The sequence below is a fragment of the Styela clava genome, chromosome 3, assembly GCF_964204865.1.
Source record: "Styela clava chromosome 3, kaStyClav1.hap1.2, whole genome shotgun sequence".
NCBI classification, from domain to species: domain Eukaryota; kingdom Metazoa; phylum Chordata; class Ascidiacea; order Stolidobranchia; family Styelidae; genus Styela; species Styela clava.
The window spans coordinates 24,931,794-24,944,290 of record NC_135252.1 but is presented as its reverse complement, the minus strand read 5'-3'; the positions used below and the strand labels follow the sequence as shown (position 1 = coordinate 24,944,290).

At 38.3% G+C, this 12,497-nt stretch overlaps 30 non-coding genes across 30 annotated transcripts; all 30 read left to right on the top strand.

Moving 5' to 3' along the window:
- Positions 1 to 207: 207 nt before the first annotated feature.
- On the top strand, positions 208 to 289 carry Trnal-aag (transfer RNA leucine (anticodon AAG)). The gene has a single exon. It is a non-coding gene; the product is annotated as a tRNA-Leu (tRNA).
- A 483-nt stretch (positions 290 to 772) lies between these two features.
- Positions 773 to 854, top strand: Trnal-uag (transfer RNA leucine (anticodon UAG)). Its single transcript has one exon. It is a non-coding gene; the product is annotated as a tRNA-Leu (tRNA).
- Positions 855 to 1,404: 550 nt separating this feature from the next.
- On the top strand, positions 1,405 to 1,486 carry Trnal-aag (transfer RNA leucine (anticodon AAG)). Its single transcript has one exon. It is a non-coding gene; the product is annotated as a tRNA-Leu (tRNA).
- Positions 1,487 to 1,587: 101 nt separating this feature from the next.
- Positions 1,588 to 1,660, top strand: Trnaa-agc (transfer RNA alanine (anticodon AGC)). The gene has a single exon. It is a non-coding gene; the product is annotated as a tRNA-Ala (tRNA).
- A 308-nt stretch (positions 1,661 to 1,968) lies between these two features.
- Positions 1,969 to 2,050, top strand: Trnal-uag (transfer RNA leucine (anticodon UAG)). Its single transcript has one exon. It is a non-coding gene; the product is annotated as a tRNA-Leu (tRNA).
- A 169-nt stretch (positions 2,051 to 2,219) lies between these two features.
- Positions 2,220 to 2,292, top strand: Trnaa-ugc (transfer RNA alanine (anticodon UGC)). The gene has a single exon. It is a non-coding gene; the product is annotated as a tRNA-Ala (tRNA).
- Positions 2,293 to 2,600: 308 nt separating this feature from the next.
- Positions 2,601 to 2,682, top strand: Trnal-aag (transfer RNA leucine (anticodon AAG)). Its single transcript has one exon. It is a non-coding gene; the product is annotated as a tRNA-Leu (tRNA).
- Positions 2,683 to 3,164: 482 nt separating this feature from the next.
- On the top strand, positions 3,165 to 3,246 carry Trnal-uag (transfer RNA leucine (anticodon UAG)). The gene has a single exon. It is a non-coding gene; the product is annotated as a tRNA-Leu (tRNA).
- Positions 3,247 to 3,415: 169 nt separating this feature from the next.
- Trnat-ugu (transfer RNA threonine (anticodon UGU)) lies at positions 3,416 to 3,488 on the top strand. Its single transcript has one exon. It is a non-coding gene; the product is annotated as a tRNA-Thr (tRNA).
- A 308-nt stretch (positions 3,489 to 3,796) lies between these two features.
- Trnal-aag (transfer RNA leucine (anticodon AAG)) lies at positions 3,797 to 3,878 on the top strand. The gene has a single exon. It is a non-coding gene; the product is annotated as a tRNA-Leu (tRNA).
- A 727-nt stretch (positions 3,879 to 4,605) lies between these two features.
- Trnal-uag (transfer RNA leucine (anticodon UAG)) lies at positions 4,606 to 4,687 on the top strand. Its single transcript has one exon. It is a non-coding gene; the product is annotated as a tRNA-Leu (tRNA).
- Positions 4,688 to 4,856: 169 nt separating this feature from the next.
- On the top strand, positions 4,857 to 4,929 carry Trnaa-ugc (transfer RNA alanine (anticodon UGC)). The gene has a single exon. It is a non-coding gene; the product is annotated as a tRNA-Ala (tRNA).
- A 308-nt stretch (positions 4,930 to 5,237) lies between these two features.
- Trnal-aag (transfer RNA leucine (anticodon AAG)) lies at positions 5,238 to 5,319 on the top strand. The gene has a single exon. It is a non-coding gene; the product is annotated as a tRNA-Leu (tRNA).
- Positions 5,320 to 5,801: 482 nt separating this feature from the next.
- Positions 5,802 to 5,883, top strand: Trnal-aag (transfer RNA leucine (anticodon AAG)). The gene has a single exon. It is a non-coding gene; the product is annotated as a tRNA-Leu (tRNA).
- A 101-nt stretch (positions 5,884 to 5,984) lies between these two features.
- Positions 5,985 to 6,057, top strand: Trnaa-agc (transfer RNA alanine (anticodon AGC)). Its single transcript has one exon. It is a non-coding gene; the product is annotated as a tRNA-Ala (tRNA).
- A 309-nt stretch (positions 6,058 to 6,366) lies between these two features.
- Positions 6,367 to 6,448, top strand: Trnal-uag (transfer RNA leucine (anticodon UAG)). The gene has a single exon. It is a non-coding gene; the product is annotated as a tRNA-Leu (tRNA).
- An 802-nt stretch (positions 6,449 to 7,250) lies between these two features.
- On the top strand, positions 7,251 to 7,323 carry Trnaa-ugc (transfer RNA alanine (anticodon UGC)). Its single transcript has one exon. It is a non-coding gene; the product is annotated as a tRNA-Ala (tRNA).
- Positions 7,324 to 7,631: 308 nt separating this feature from the next.
- On the top strand, positions 7,632 to 7,713 carry Trnal-aag (transfer RNA leucine (anticodon AAG)). Its single transcript has one exon. It is a non-coding gene; the product is annotated as a tRNA-Leu (tRNA).
- A 483-nt stretch (positions 7,714 to 8,196) lies between these two features.
- Trnal-uag (transfer RNA leucine (anticodon UAG)) lies at positions 8,197 to 8,278 on the top strand. Its single transcript has one exon. It is a non-coding gene; the product is annotated as a tRNA-Leu (tRNA).
- A 169-nt stretch (positions 8,279 to 8,447) lies between these two features.
- On the top strand, positions 8,448 to 8,520 carry Trnaa-ugc (transfer RNA alanine (anticodon UGC)). Its single transcript has one exon. It is a non-coding gene; the product is annotated as a tRNA-Ala (tRNA).
- A 308-nt stretch (positions 8,521 to 8,828) lies between these two features.
- On the top strand, positions 8,829 to 8,910 carry Trnal-aag (transfer RNA leucine (anticodon AAG)). The gene has a single exon. It is a non-coding gene; the product is annotated as a tRNA-Leu (tRNA).
- Positions 8,911 to 9,873: 963 nt separating this feature from the next.
- Positions 9,874 to 9,955, top strand: Trnal-uag (transfer RNA leucine (anticodon UAG)). Its single transcript has one exon. It is a non-coding gene; the product is annotated as a tRNA-Leu (tRNA).
- A 173-nt stretch (positions 9,956 to 10,128) lies between these two features.
- Trnaa-ugc (transfer RNA alanine (anticodon UGC)) lies at positions 10,129 to 10,201 on the top strand. Its single transcript has one exon. It is a non-coding gene; the product is annotated as a tRNA-Ala (tRNA).
- Positions 10,202 to 10,538: 337 nt separating this feature from the next.
- Positions 10,539 to 10,611, top strand: Trnaa-agc (transfer RNA alanine (anticodon AGC)). Its single transcript has one exon. It is a non-coding gene; the product is annotated as a tRNA-Ala (tRNA).
- A 309-nt stretch (positions 10,612 to 10,920) lies between these two features.
- Positions 10,921 to 11,002, top strand: Trnal-uag (transfer RNA leucine (anticodon UAG)). Its single transcript has one exon. It is a non-coding gene; the product is annotated as a tRNA-Leu (tRNA).
- Positions 11,003 to 11,171: 169 nt separating this feature from the next.
- Trnaa-ugc (transfer RNA alanine (anticodon UGC)) lies at positions 11,172 to 11,244 on the top strand. The gene has a single exon. It is a non-coding gene; the product is annotated as a tRNA-Ala (tRNA).
- Positions 11,245 to 11,552: 308 nt separating this feature from the next.
- On the top strand, positions 11,553 to 11,634 carry Trnal-aag (transfer RNA leucine (anticodon AAG)). The gene has a single exon. It is a non-coding gene; the product is annotated as a tRNA-Leu (tRNA).
- A 101-nt stretch (positions 11,635 to 11,735) lies between these two features.
- Positions 11,736 to 11,808, top strand: Trnaa-agc (transfer RNA alanine (anticodon AGC)). The gene has a single exon. It is a non-coding gene; the product is annotated as a tRNA-Ala (tRNA).
- Positions 11,809 to 12,117: 309 nt separating this feature from the next.
- Trnal-uag (transfer RNA leucine (anticodon UAG)) lies at positions 12,118 to 12,199 on the top strand. Its single transcript has one exon. It is a non-coding gene; the product is annotated as a tRNA-Leu (tRNA).
- A 169-nt stretch (positions 12,200 to 12,368) lies between these two features.
- On the top strand, positions 12,369 to 12,441 carry Trnaa-ugc (transfer RNA alanine (anticodon UGC)). Its single transcript has one exon. It is a non-coding gene; the product is annotated as a tRNA-Ala (tRNA).
- The last annotated feature ends 56 nt before the right edge of the window (positions 12,442 to 12,497 follow it).

Sequence of the window (12,497 nt, the reverse complement as noted above, 5' to 3'; positions counted from 1 at the left end):
ATCTTTCATTATTTCATAATTTTACCCAATAAGTCAAACTAACCACAAAAAAATAAAGATAGAAATCCGCTCCTAATTGTCAGACATAAATCTCACCACTCGCAATGCTAAGCTTAAGGTTCATCTATACAACGTACTATGCATACATATTATTCTATTTGCATATGTTGATGAAAATAGAATATACATCAACGCTGATATATGCAGGGTAGCGTGGCCGAGCGGTCTAAGGCGCTGGTTTAAGGCACCAGTCATTTCGATGGCGTGGGTTCGAATCCCACCGCTGCCAATTTTTGCTCGAACTTTGATACCACGATAACTTGTAATATATTAATTCAAATAAAAAAATCCTAAAAACTAATAAGGTTTGATGAAAAACATAGTCGCATCGGGGATGTAGCTCATATGGTAAAGCGCGCGCTTAGCATGCGCGAGGTACCGGGATCGATGCCCGGCATCTCCAGATTACTTTTGTTAAACAATTATAAATTTCCAGCGTGCTTTTGTGTTTGAATTAAAATATGTTCAATTCGTTCCAACTTCTCGCATATACACTAAGAAAAAGTCTTTCATTGATCTATAATTTTAACCAATAAGTCAAAATAACCATAAAAAAACTAAAGATATGAATCCGCTCTTAATTGTAAGACAATAATCCCTCCACTCGCACTGCTAAGCTTAAGGTTCATCTATACAACGTAGTATGCATATATATTATTCTATTTGCATAAGTTGATGAAAATAGAATATACATTAACGCTGACATATGGAGGGTAGCGTGGCCGAGCGGTCTAAGGCGCTGGTTTTAGGCACCAGTCATTTCAATAGCGTGGGTTCGAATCCCACCGCTGCCAGTTTTTGTTCAAAATTTTTTACCACGAGAAGACTTGTAATATAATATGTCAAATAGAAAAATCCCGAAAACTAATAATGTTTGATGAAAAATTCCAAATTCCGTTTTTAGGCGCTGGTCTAAGGCACCAGTCATTTCGATAGCGTTGGTTTGAAACCGACAGTCGCATGGGGAATGTAGCTCATATGGTAGAGCGCGCGCTTTGTATGCGCGAGGTACCGGGATCGATGCCCGGCATCTCCAGACTTCTTTTGTTAAACAATACTAAATTTTCAGGGTGCTTTTGTGTTTTAATGGATATATTTTCAATTCGTTCTAACCTCTGGCATATACACTCAAAAAAGGTCTTTCATTATTTTATAATTTTACCCAATAAGTCAAAATAACCACAAAAAAATAAAGATAGAAATCCGCTCCTAATTGTCAGACATAAATCTCACCACTCGCAATGCTAAGCTTAAGGTTCATCTATACAACGTACTATGTATACATATTATTCTATTTGCATATGTTGATGAAAATAGAATATACATCAACGCTGATATATGCAGGGTAGCGTGGCCGAGCGGTCTAAGGCGCTGGTTTAAGGCACCAGTCATTTCGATGGCGTGGGTTCGAATCCCACCGCTGCCAATTTTTGCTCGAACTTTGATACCACGATAACTTGTAATATATTAATTCAAATAAAAAAATCCTAAAAACTAATAAGGTTTGATGAAAAACATAGTCGCATCGGGGATGTAGCTCATATGGTAGAGCGCGCGCTTAGCATGCGCGAGGTACCGGGATCGATGCCCGGCATCTCCAGATTACTTTTGTTAAACAATTATAAATTTCCAGCGTGCTTTGTGTTTGAATTAAAATATGTTCAATTAGTTCCAACCTCTCGCATATACACTAAGAAAAAGTCTTTCATTGATCTATAATTTTAACCAATAAGTCAAAATAACCATAAAAAAACTAAAGATATGAATCCGCTCTTAATTGTAAAACAATAATCTCTCCACTCGCACTGCTCAGCTTAAGGTTCATCTATACAACGTAGTATGCATATATATTATTCTATTTGCATAAGTTGATGAAAATAGAATATACATTAACGCTGACATATGGAGGGTAGCGTGGCCGAGCGGTCTAAGGCGCTGGTTTTAGGCACCAGTCATTTCAATGGCGTGGGTTCGAATCCCACCGCTGCCAGTTTTTTTTAAAAACGTGTTACCACGAGAAGACTTGTAATATAATATTTCAAATAGAAAAATCCCGAAAACTAATAATGTTTGATGAAAAATTCCAAATTCCGTTTTTAGGCGCTGGTCTAAGGCACCAGTCATTTCGATAGCGTTGGTTCGAAACCGACAGTCGCATGGGGGATGTAGCTCATATGGTAGAGCGCGCGCTTTGCATGCGCGAGGTACCGGGATCGATGCCCGGCATCTCCAGACTTCTTTTGTTAAACAATACTAAATTTTCAGGGTGCTTTTGTGTTTTAATGAATATATTTTCAATTCGTTCCAACCTCTGGCATATACACTCAAAAAAGGTCTTTCATTATTTCATAATTTTACCCAATAAGTCAAACTAACCACAAAAAAATAAAGATAGAAATCCGCTCCTAATTGTCAGACATAAATCTCACCACTCGCAATGCTAAGCTTAAGGTTCATCTATACAACGTACTATGCATACATATTATTCTATTTGCATATGTTGATGAAAATAGAATATACATCAACGCTGATATATGCAGGGTAGCGTGGCCGAGCGGTCTAAGGCGCTGGTTTAAGGCACCAGTCATTTCGATGGCGTGGGTTCGAATCCCACCGCTGCCAATTTTTGCTCGAACTTTGATACCACGATAACTTGTGATATATTAATTCAAATAAAAAATCCTAAAAACTAATAAGGTTTGATGAAAAACATAGTCGCATCGGGGATGTAGCTCATATGGTAGAGCGCGCGCTTAGCATGCACGAGGTACCGGGATCGATGCCCGGCATCTCCAGATTACTTTTGTTAAACAATTATAAATTTCCAGCGTGCTTTTGTGTTTGAATTAGAATATGTTCAATTCGTTCCAACCTCTCGCATATACACTAAGAAAAAGTCTTTCATTGATCTATAATTTTAACCAATAAGTCAAAATAACCATAAAAAAACTAAAGATATGAATACGCTCTTAATTGTAAGACAATAATCCCTCCCCTCGCACTGCTAAGCTTAAGGTTCATCTATACAACGTAGTATGCATATATATTATTCTATTTGCATAAGTTGATGAAAATAGAATATACATTAACGCTGACATATGGAGGGTAGCGTGGCCGAGCGGTCTAAGGCGCTGGTTTTAGGCACCAGTCATTTCAATGGCGTGGGTTCGAATCCCACCGCTGCCAGTTTTTGTTCAAAATTTGTTACCACGAGAAGACTTGTAATATAATATTTCAAATAGAAAAATCCCGAAAACTAATAATGTTTGATGAAAAATTCCAAATTCCGTTTTTAGGCGCTGGTCTAAGGCACCAGTCATTTCGATAGCGTTGGTTTGAAACCGACAGTCGCATGGGGGATGTAGCTCATATGGTAGAGCGCGCGCTTTGTATGCGCGAGGTACCGGGATCGATGCCCGGCATCTCCAGACTTCTTTTGTCAAACAATACTAAATTTTCAGGGTGCTTTTGTGTTTTAATGGATATATTTTCAATTCGTTCCAACCTCTGGCATATACACTCAAAAAAGGTCTTTCATTATTTTATAATTTTACCCAATAAGTCAAAATAACCACAAAAAAATAAAGATAGAAATCCGCTCCTAATTGTCAGACATAAATCTCACCACTCGCAATGCTAAGCTTAAGGTTCATCTATACAACGTACTATGTATACATATTATTCTATTTGCATATGTTGATGAAAATAGAATATACATCAACGCTGATATATGCAGGGTAGCGTGGCCGAGCGGTCTAAGGCGCTGGTTTAAGGCACCAGTCATTTCGATGGCGTGGGTTCGAATCCCACCGCTGCCAATTTTTGCTCGAACTTTGATACCACGATAACTTGTAATATATTAATTCAAATAAAAAAATCCTAAAAACTAATAAGGTTTGATGAAAAACATAGTCGCATCGGGGATGTAGCTAATATGGTAGAGCGCGCGCTTAGCATGCGCGAGGTACCGGGATCGATGCCCGGCATCTCCAGATTACTTTTGTTAAACAATTATAAATTTCCAGCGTGCTTTTGTGTTTGAATTAAAATATGTTCAATTCGTTCCAACCTCTCGCATATACACTAAGAAAAAGTCTTTCATTGATCTATAATTTTAACCAATAAGTCAAAATAACCATAAAAAAACTAAAGATATGAATCCGCTCTTAATTGTAAGACAATAATCCCTCCACTCGCACTGCTAAGCTTAAGGTTCATCTATACAACGTAGTATGCATATATATTATACTATTTGCATAAGTTGATGAAAATAGAATATACATTAACGCTGACATATGTTCAATTCGTTCCAACCTCTCGCATATACACCAAGAAAAAGTCTTTCATTGATCTATAATTTTAACCAATAAGTCAAAATAACCATAAAAAACTAAAGATATGAATCCGCTCTTAATTGTAAGACATTAATTCCTCCACTCGCACTGCTAAGCTTGAGGTTCATCAATACAACGTAGTATGCATATATATTATTCTATTTGCATAAATTGATGAAAATAGAATATACATTAACGCTGACATATGGAGGGTAGCGTGGCCGAGCGGTCTAAGGCGCTGGTTTTAGGCACCAGTCATTTAAATGGCGTTGGTTCGAATCCCACCGCTGCCAGTTTTTGTTCGAAATTTGTTACCACGAGAAGACTTGTAGTATAATATTTCAAATAGAAAAATCCCGAAAACTAATAATGTTTGATGAAATATTCCAAATTCCGTTTTTGGGCGCTGGTCTAAGGCACCAGTCATTTCGATAGCGTTGGTTCGAAACCTACAGTCGCACGGGGGATGTAGCTCATATGGTAGAGCGCGCGCTTTGCATGCGCGAGGTACCGGGATCGATGCCCGGCATCTCCAGACTTCTTTTGTTAAACAATACTAAATTTTCAGGGTGCTTTTGTGTTTTAATGGATATATTTTCAATTCGTTCCAACCTCTGGCATATACACTCAAAAAAGGTCTTTTATTATTTCATAATTTTACCCAACAAGTCAAACTAACCACAAAAAAATAAAGATAGAAATCCGCTCCTAATTGTCAGACATAAATCTCACCACTCGCAATGCTAAGCTTAAGGTTCATCTATACAACGTACTATGCATACATATTATTCTATTTGCATATGTTGATGAAAATAGAATATACATCAACGCTGATATATGCAGGGTAGCGTGGCCGAGCGGTCTAAGGCGCTGGTTTAAGGCACCAGTCATTTCGATGGCGTGGGTTTGAATCCCACCGCTGCCAATTTTTGCTCGAACTTTGATACCACGATAACTTGTAATATATTAATTCAAATAAAAAAATCCTAAAAACTAATAAGGTTTGATGAAAAACATAGTCGCATCGGGGATGTAGCATATATGTTAGAGCGCGCGCTTAGCATGCGCGAGGTACCGGGATCGATGCCCGGCATCTCCAGATTACTTTTGTTAAACAATAATAAATTTCCAGGGTGCTTTTGTGTTTGAATTAAAATATGTTCAATTCGTTCCAACCTCTCGCATATACACTCAAAAAAGGTCTTTCATTATTTTATAATTTTACCCAATAAGTCAAAATAACCACAAAAAAATAAAAATAGAAATCCGCTCCTAATTGTCAGACATAAATCTCACCACTCGCAATGCTAAGCTTAAGGTTCATCTATACAACGTACTATGCATATATATTATTCTATTTGCATATGTTGATGAAAATAGAATATACATCAACGCTGATATATGCAGGGTAGCGTGGCCGAGCGGTCTAAGGCGCTGGTTTAAGGCACCAGTCATTTCGATGGCGTGGGTTCGAATCCCACCGCCGCCAATTTTGGCTCGAACTTTGATACCACTATAACTTGTAATATATTAATTCAAATAAAAAAATCCTAAAAACTAATAAGGTTTGATGAAAAACATAGTCGCATCGGGGATGTAGCTCATATGGTAGAGCGCGCGCTTAGCATGCGCGAGGTACCGGGATCGATGCCCGGCATCTCCAGATTACTTTTGTTAAACAATTATAAATTTCCAGCGTGCTTTTGTGTTTGAATTAAAATATGTTCAATTCGTTCCAACCTCTCGCATATACACTAAGAAAAAGTCTTTCATTGATCTATAATTTTAACCAATAAGTCAAAATAACCATAAAAAAACTAAAGATATGAATCCGCTCTTAATTGTAAGACAATAATCCCTCCACTCGCACTGCTAAGCTTAAGGTTCATCTATACAACGTAGTATGCATATATATTATTCTATTTGCATAAGTTGATGAAAATAGAATATACATTAACGCTGACATATGGAGGGTAGCGTGGCCGAGCGGTCTAAGGCGCTGGTTTTAGGCACCAGTCATTTCAATGGCGTGGGTTCGAATCCCACCGCTGCCAGTTTTTTTTAAAAATGTGTTACCACGAGAAGACTTGTAATATAATATTTCAAATAGAAAAATCCCGAAAACTAATAATGTTTGATGAAAAATTCCAAATTCCGTTTTTAGGCGCTGGTCTAAGGCACCAGTCATTTTGATAGCGTTGGTTCGAAACCGACAGTCGCATGGGGGATGTAGCTCATATGGTAGAGCGCGCGCTTTGCATGCGCGAGGTACCGGGATCGATGCCCGGTATCTCCAGACTTCTTTTGTTAAACAATACTAAATTTTCAGGGTGCTTTTGTGTTTTAATGGATATATTTTCAATTCGTTCCAACCTCTGGCATATACACTCAAAAAAGGTCTTTCATTATTTTATAATTTTAACCAATAAGTCAAAATAACCATAAAATAACTAAAGATATGAATCCGCTCTTAATTGTAAGACAATAATCCCTCCACTCGCACTGCTAAGCTTAAGGTTCATCTATACAACGTAGTATGCATATATATTATTCTATTTGCATAAGTTGATGAAAATAGAATATACATTAACGCTGACATATGGAGGGTAGCGTGTCCGAGCGGTCTAAGGCGCTGGTTTTAGGCACCAGTCATTTCAATGGCGTTGGTTCGAATCCCACCGCTGCCAGTTTTTGTTCGAAATTTGTTACCACGAGAAGACTTGTAATATAATATTTCAAATAGAAAAATCCCGAAAACTAATAATGTTTGATGAAAAATTCCAAATTCCGTTTTTAGGCGCTGGTCTAAGGCACCAGTCATTTCGATAGCGTTGGTTCGAAACCGACAGTCGCATGGGGGATGTAGCTCATATGGTAGAGCGCGCGCTTTGCATGCGCGAGGTACCGGGATCGATGCCCGGCATCTCCAGACTTCTTTTGTTAAACAATACTAAATTTTCAGGGTGCTCTTGTGTTTTAATGGATATATTTTCAATTCGTTCCAACCTCTGGCATATACACTCAAAAAAGGTCTCTCATTATTTCATAATTTTACCCAATAAGTCAAACTAACCACAAAAAAATAAAGATAGAAATCCGCTCCTAATTGTCAGACATAAATCTCACCACTCGCAATGCTAAGCTTAAGGTTCATCTATACAACGTACTATGCATACATATTATTCTATTTGCATATGTTGATGAAAATAGAATATACATCAACGCTGATATATGCAGGGTAGCGTGGCCGAGCGGTCTAAGGCGCTGGTTTAAGGCACCAGTCATTTCGATGGCGTGGGTTCGAATCCCACCGCTGCCAATTTTTGCTCGAACTTTGATACCACGATAACTTGTAATATATTAATTCAAATAAAAAAATCCTAAAAACTAATAAGGTTTGATGAAAAACATAGTCGCATCGGGGATGTAGCTCATATGGTGGAGCGCGCGCTTAGCATGCGCGAGGTACCGGGATCGATGCCCGGCATCTCCAGATTACTCTTGTTAAACAATTATAAATTTCCAGCGTGCTTTTGTGTTTGAATTAAAATATGTTCAATTCGTTCCAACCTCTCGCATATACACTAAGAAAAAGTCTTTCATTGATCTATAATTTTAACCAATAAGTCAAAATAACCATAAAAAAACTAAAGATATGAATCCGCTCTTAATTGTAAGACAATAATCCCTCCACTCGCACTGCTAAGCTTAAGGTTCATCTATACAACGTAGTATGCATATATATTATTCTATTTGCATAAGTTGATGAAAATAGAATATACATTAACGCTGACATATGGAGGGTAGCGTGGCCGAGCGGTCTAAGGCGCTGGTTTTAGGCACCAGTCATTTCAATGGCGTGGGTTCGAATCCCACCGCTGCCAGTTTTTGTTCAAAATTTGTTACCACGAGAAGACTTGTAATATAATATTTCAAATAGAAAAATACCGAAAACTAATAATTTTTGATGAAATATTCCAAATTCCGTTTTTAGGCGCTGGTCTAAGGCACCAGTCATTTCGACAGCGATGGTTCGAAACCGACAGTCGCATGGGGGATGTAGCTCATATGGTAGAGCGCGCGCTTTGCATGCGCGAGGTACCGGGATCGATGCCCGGCATCTCCAGACTTCTTTTGTTAAACAATACTAAATTTTCAGGGTGCTTTTGTGTTTTAATGGATATATTTTCAATTCGTTCCAACCTCTGGCATATACACTCAAAAAAGGTCTTTCATTATTTTATAATTTTACCCAATAAGTCAAAATAACCACAAAAAAATAAAGATAGAAATCCGCTCCTAATTGTCAGACATAAATCTCACCACTCGCAATGCTTAGCTTAAGGTTCATCTATACAACGTACTATGCATACATATTATTCTATTTGCATATGTTGATGAAAATAGAATATACATCAACGCTGATATATGCAGGGTAGCGTGGCCGAGCGGTCTAAGGCGCTGGTTTAAGGCACCAGTCATTTCGATGGCGTGGGTTCGAATCCCACCGCTGCCAATTTTGGCTCGAACTTTGATACCACTATAACTTGTAATATATTAATTCAAATAAAGAAATCCTAAAAACTAATAAGGTTTGATGAAAAACATAGTCACATCGGGGATGTAGCTCATATGGTAGAGCGCGCGATTAGCGTGCGCGAGGTCCCTGGATTGCATAAGTCTTCTAATTTATAGCGACATCATGGTCCGGGTCGCGTCGACCGTTGATTGTTCGAGTGAGGTGATAACGCGTTTCGATTTTTGGGGCGTTTACTTGATTGCCCCTCGACTGGAGAATCTATCGCAACACGTATCTCAACTGCAACGATAAGCCTGCTCCACAAAATAAGTTAAGTCTTTTGATGTCATACTTACTTTCACTGAAACTTTGAATCGATTTTACCGTTATCGTTTACTGAAGATTAGAATACACAACCAAGATTTCACACGTTTTAAACTACTAGACATTTGGAAGCGGACAGTTAAAAGGAAGCGCAGTCTCGGCACGCGTGGAGTCTAGGGAACAATATCAACAAACTCTGCACATGTCAACGAAATTTCAGATGTTTCAGAACGCCCGGCTACGCTACCTACACGATGGGATGTAGCTCATATGGTAGAGCGCGCGCTTAGCATGCGCGAGGTACCGGGATCGATGCCCGGCATCTCCAGATTACTTTTGTTAAACAATAATAAATTTCCAGGGTGCTTTTGTGTTTGAATTAAAATATGTTCAATTCGTTCCAACCTCTCGCATATACACCAAGAAAAAGTCTTTCATTGATCTATAATTTTAACCAATAAGTCAAAATAACCATAAAAAACTAAAGATATGAATCCGCTCTTAATTGTAAGACATTAATTCCTCCACTCGCACTGCTAAGCTTAAGGTTCATCAATACAACGTAGTATGCATATATATTATTCTATTTGCATAAGTTGATGAAAATAGAATATACATTAACGCTGACATGTGGAGGGTAGCGTGGCCGAGCGGTCTAAGGCGCTGGTTTTAGGCACCAGTCATTTCAATGGCGTTGGTTCGAATCCCACCGCTGCCAGTTTTTGTTCGAAATTTGTTACCACGAGAAGACTTGTAATATAATATTTCAAATAGAAAAATCCCGAAAACTAATAAATAATGTTTGATGAAAAATTCCAAATTCCGTTTTTAGGCGCTGGTCTAAGGCACCAGTCATTTCGATAGCGTTGGTTCGAAACCGACAGTCGCATGGGGGATGTAGCTCATATGGTAGAGCGCGCGCTTTGCATGCGCGAGGTACCGGGATCGATGCCCGGCATCTCCAGACTTATTTTGTTAAACAATACTAAATTTTCAGGGTGCTTTTGTGTTTTAATGGATATATTTTCAATTCGTTCCAACCTCTGGCATATACACTCAAAAAAGGTCTTTCATTATTCCATAATTTTACCCAATAAGTCAAACTAACCACAAAAAAATAAAGATAGAAATCCGCTCCTAATTGTCAGACATAAATCTCACCACTCGCAATGCTAAGCTTAAGGTTCATCTATACTGCCAATTTTTTCTCGAACTTTGATACCACGATAACTTGTAATATATTAATTCAAATAAAAAAATCCTAAAAACTAATAAGGTTTGATGAAAAACATAGTCGCATCGGGGATGTAGCTCATATGGTAGAGCGCGCGCTTAGCATGCGCGAGGTACCGGGATCGATGCCCGGCATCTCCAGATTACTTTTGTTAAACAATTATAAATTTCCAGCGTGCTTTTGTGTTTGAATTGAAATATGTTCAATTCGTTCCAACCTCTCGCATATACACTAAGAAAAAGTCTTTCATTGATCTATAATTTTAACCAATAAGTCAAAATAACCATAAAAAAACTAAAGATATGAATCCGCTCTTAATTGTAAGACAATAATCCCTCCACTCGCACTGCTAAGCTTAAGGTTCATCTATACAACGTAGTATGCATATATATTATTCTATTTGCATAAGTTGATGAAAATAGAATATACATTAACGCTGACATATGGAGGGTAGCGTGGCCGAGCGGTCTAAGGCGCTGGTTTTAGGCACCAGTCATTTCAATGGCGTGGGTTCGAATCCCACCGCTGCCAGTTTTTTTTAAAAATGTGTTACCACGAGAAGACTTGTAATATAATATTTCAAATAGAAAAATCCCGAAAACTAATAATGTTTGATGAAAAATTCCAAATTCCGTTTTTAGGCGCTGGTCTAAGGCACCAGTCATTTCGATAGCGTTGGTTCGAAACCGACAGTCGCATGGGGGATGTAGCTCATATGGTAGAGCGCGCGCTTTGCATGCGCGAGGTACCGGGATCGATGCCCGGCATCTCCAGACTTCTTTTGTTAAACAATACTGAATTTTCAGGGTGCTTTTGTGTTTTAATGAATATATTTTCAATTCGTTCCAACCTCTGGCATATACACTCAAAAAAGGTCTTTCATTATTTCATAATTTTACCCAATAAGTCAAACTAACCACAAAAAAATAAAGATAGAAATCCGCTCCTAATTGTCAGACATAAATCTCACCACTCGCAATGCTAAGCTTAAGGTTCATCTATACAACGTACTATGCATACATATTATTCTATTTGCATATGTTGATGAAAATAGAATATACATCAACGCTGATATATGCAGGGTAGCGTGGCCGAGCGGTCTAAGGCGCTGGTTTAAGGCACCAGTCATTTCGATGGCGTGGGTTCGAATCCCACCGCTGCCAATTTTTGCTCGAACTTTGATACCACGATAACTTGTAATATATTAATTCAAATAAAAAAATCCTAAAAACTAATAAGGTTTGATGAAAAACATAGTCGCATCGGGGATGTAGCTCATATGGTAGAGCGCGCGCTTAGCATGCGCGAGGTACCGGGATCGATGCCCGGCATCTCCAGATTACTCTTGTTAAACAATTATAAATTTCCAGCGTGCTTTTGTGTTTGAATTAAAATATGTTCAATTCGTTCCAACCTCTCGCATATACACTAAGAAAAAGTCTTTCATTGATCTATAATTTTAACCAATAAGTCAAAATAACCATAAAAAAACTAAAGATATGAATCCGCTCTTAATTGTAAGACAATAATCCCTCCACTCGCACTGCTAAGCTTAAGGTTCATCTATACAACGTAGTATGCATATATATTATTCTATTTGCATAAGTTGATGAAAATAGAATATACATTAACGCTGACATATGGAGGGTAGCGTGGCCGAGCGGTCTAAGGCGCTGGTTTTAGGCACCAGTCATTTCAATGGCGTGGGTTCGAATCCCACCGCTGCCAGTTTTTGTTCAAAATTTGTTACCACGAGTAGACTTGTAATATAATATTTCAAATAGAAAAATCCCGAAAACTAATATTGTTTGATGAAAAATTCCAAATTCCGTTTTTAGGCGCTGGTCTAAGGCACCAGTCATTTCGATAGCGTTGGTTCGAAACCGACTCTCGCATGGGGGATGTAGCTCATATGGTAGAGCGCGCGCTTTGCATGCGCGAGGTACCGGGATCGATGCCCGGCATCTCCAGACTTCTTTTGTTAAACAATACTATATTTTCAGGGTGCTTTTGTGTTTTAATGGAT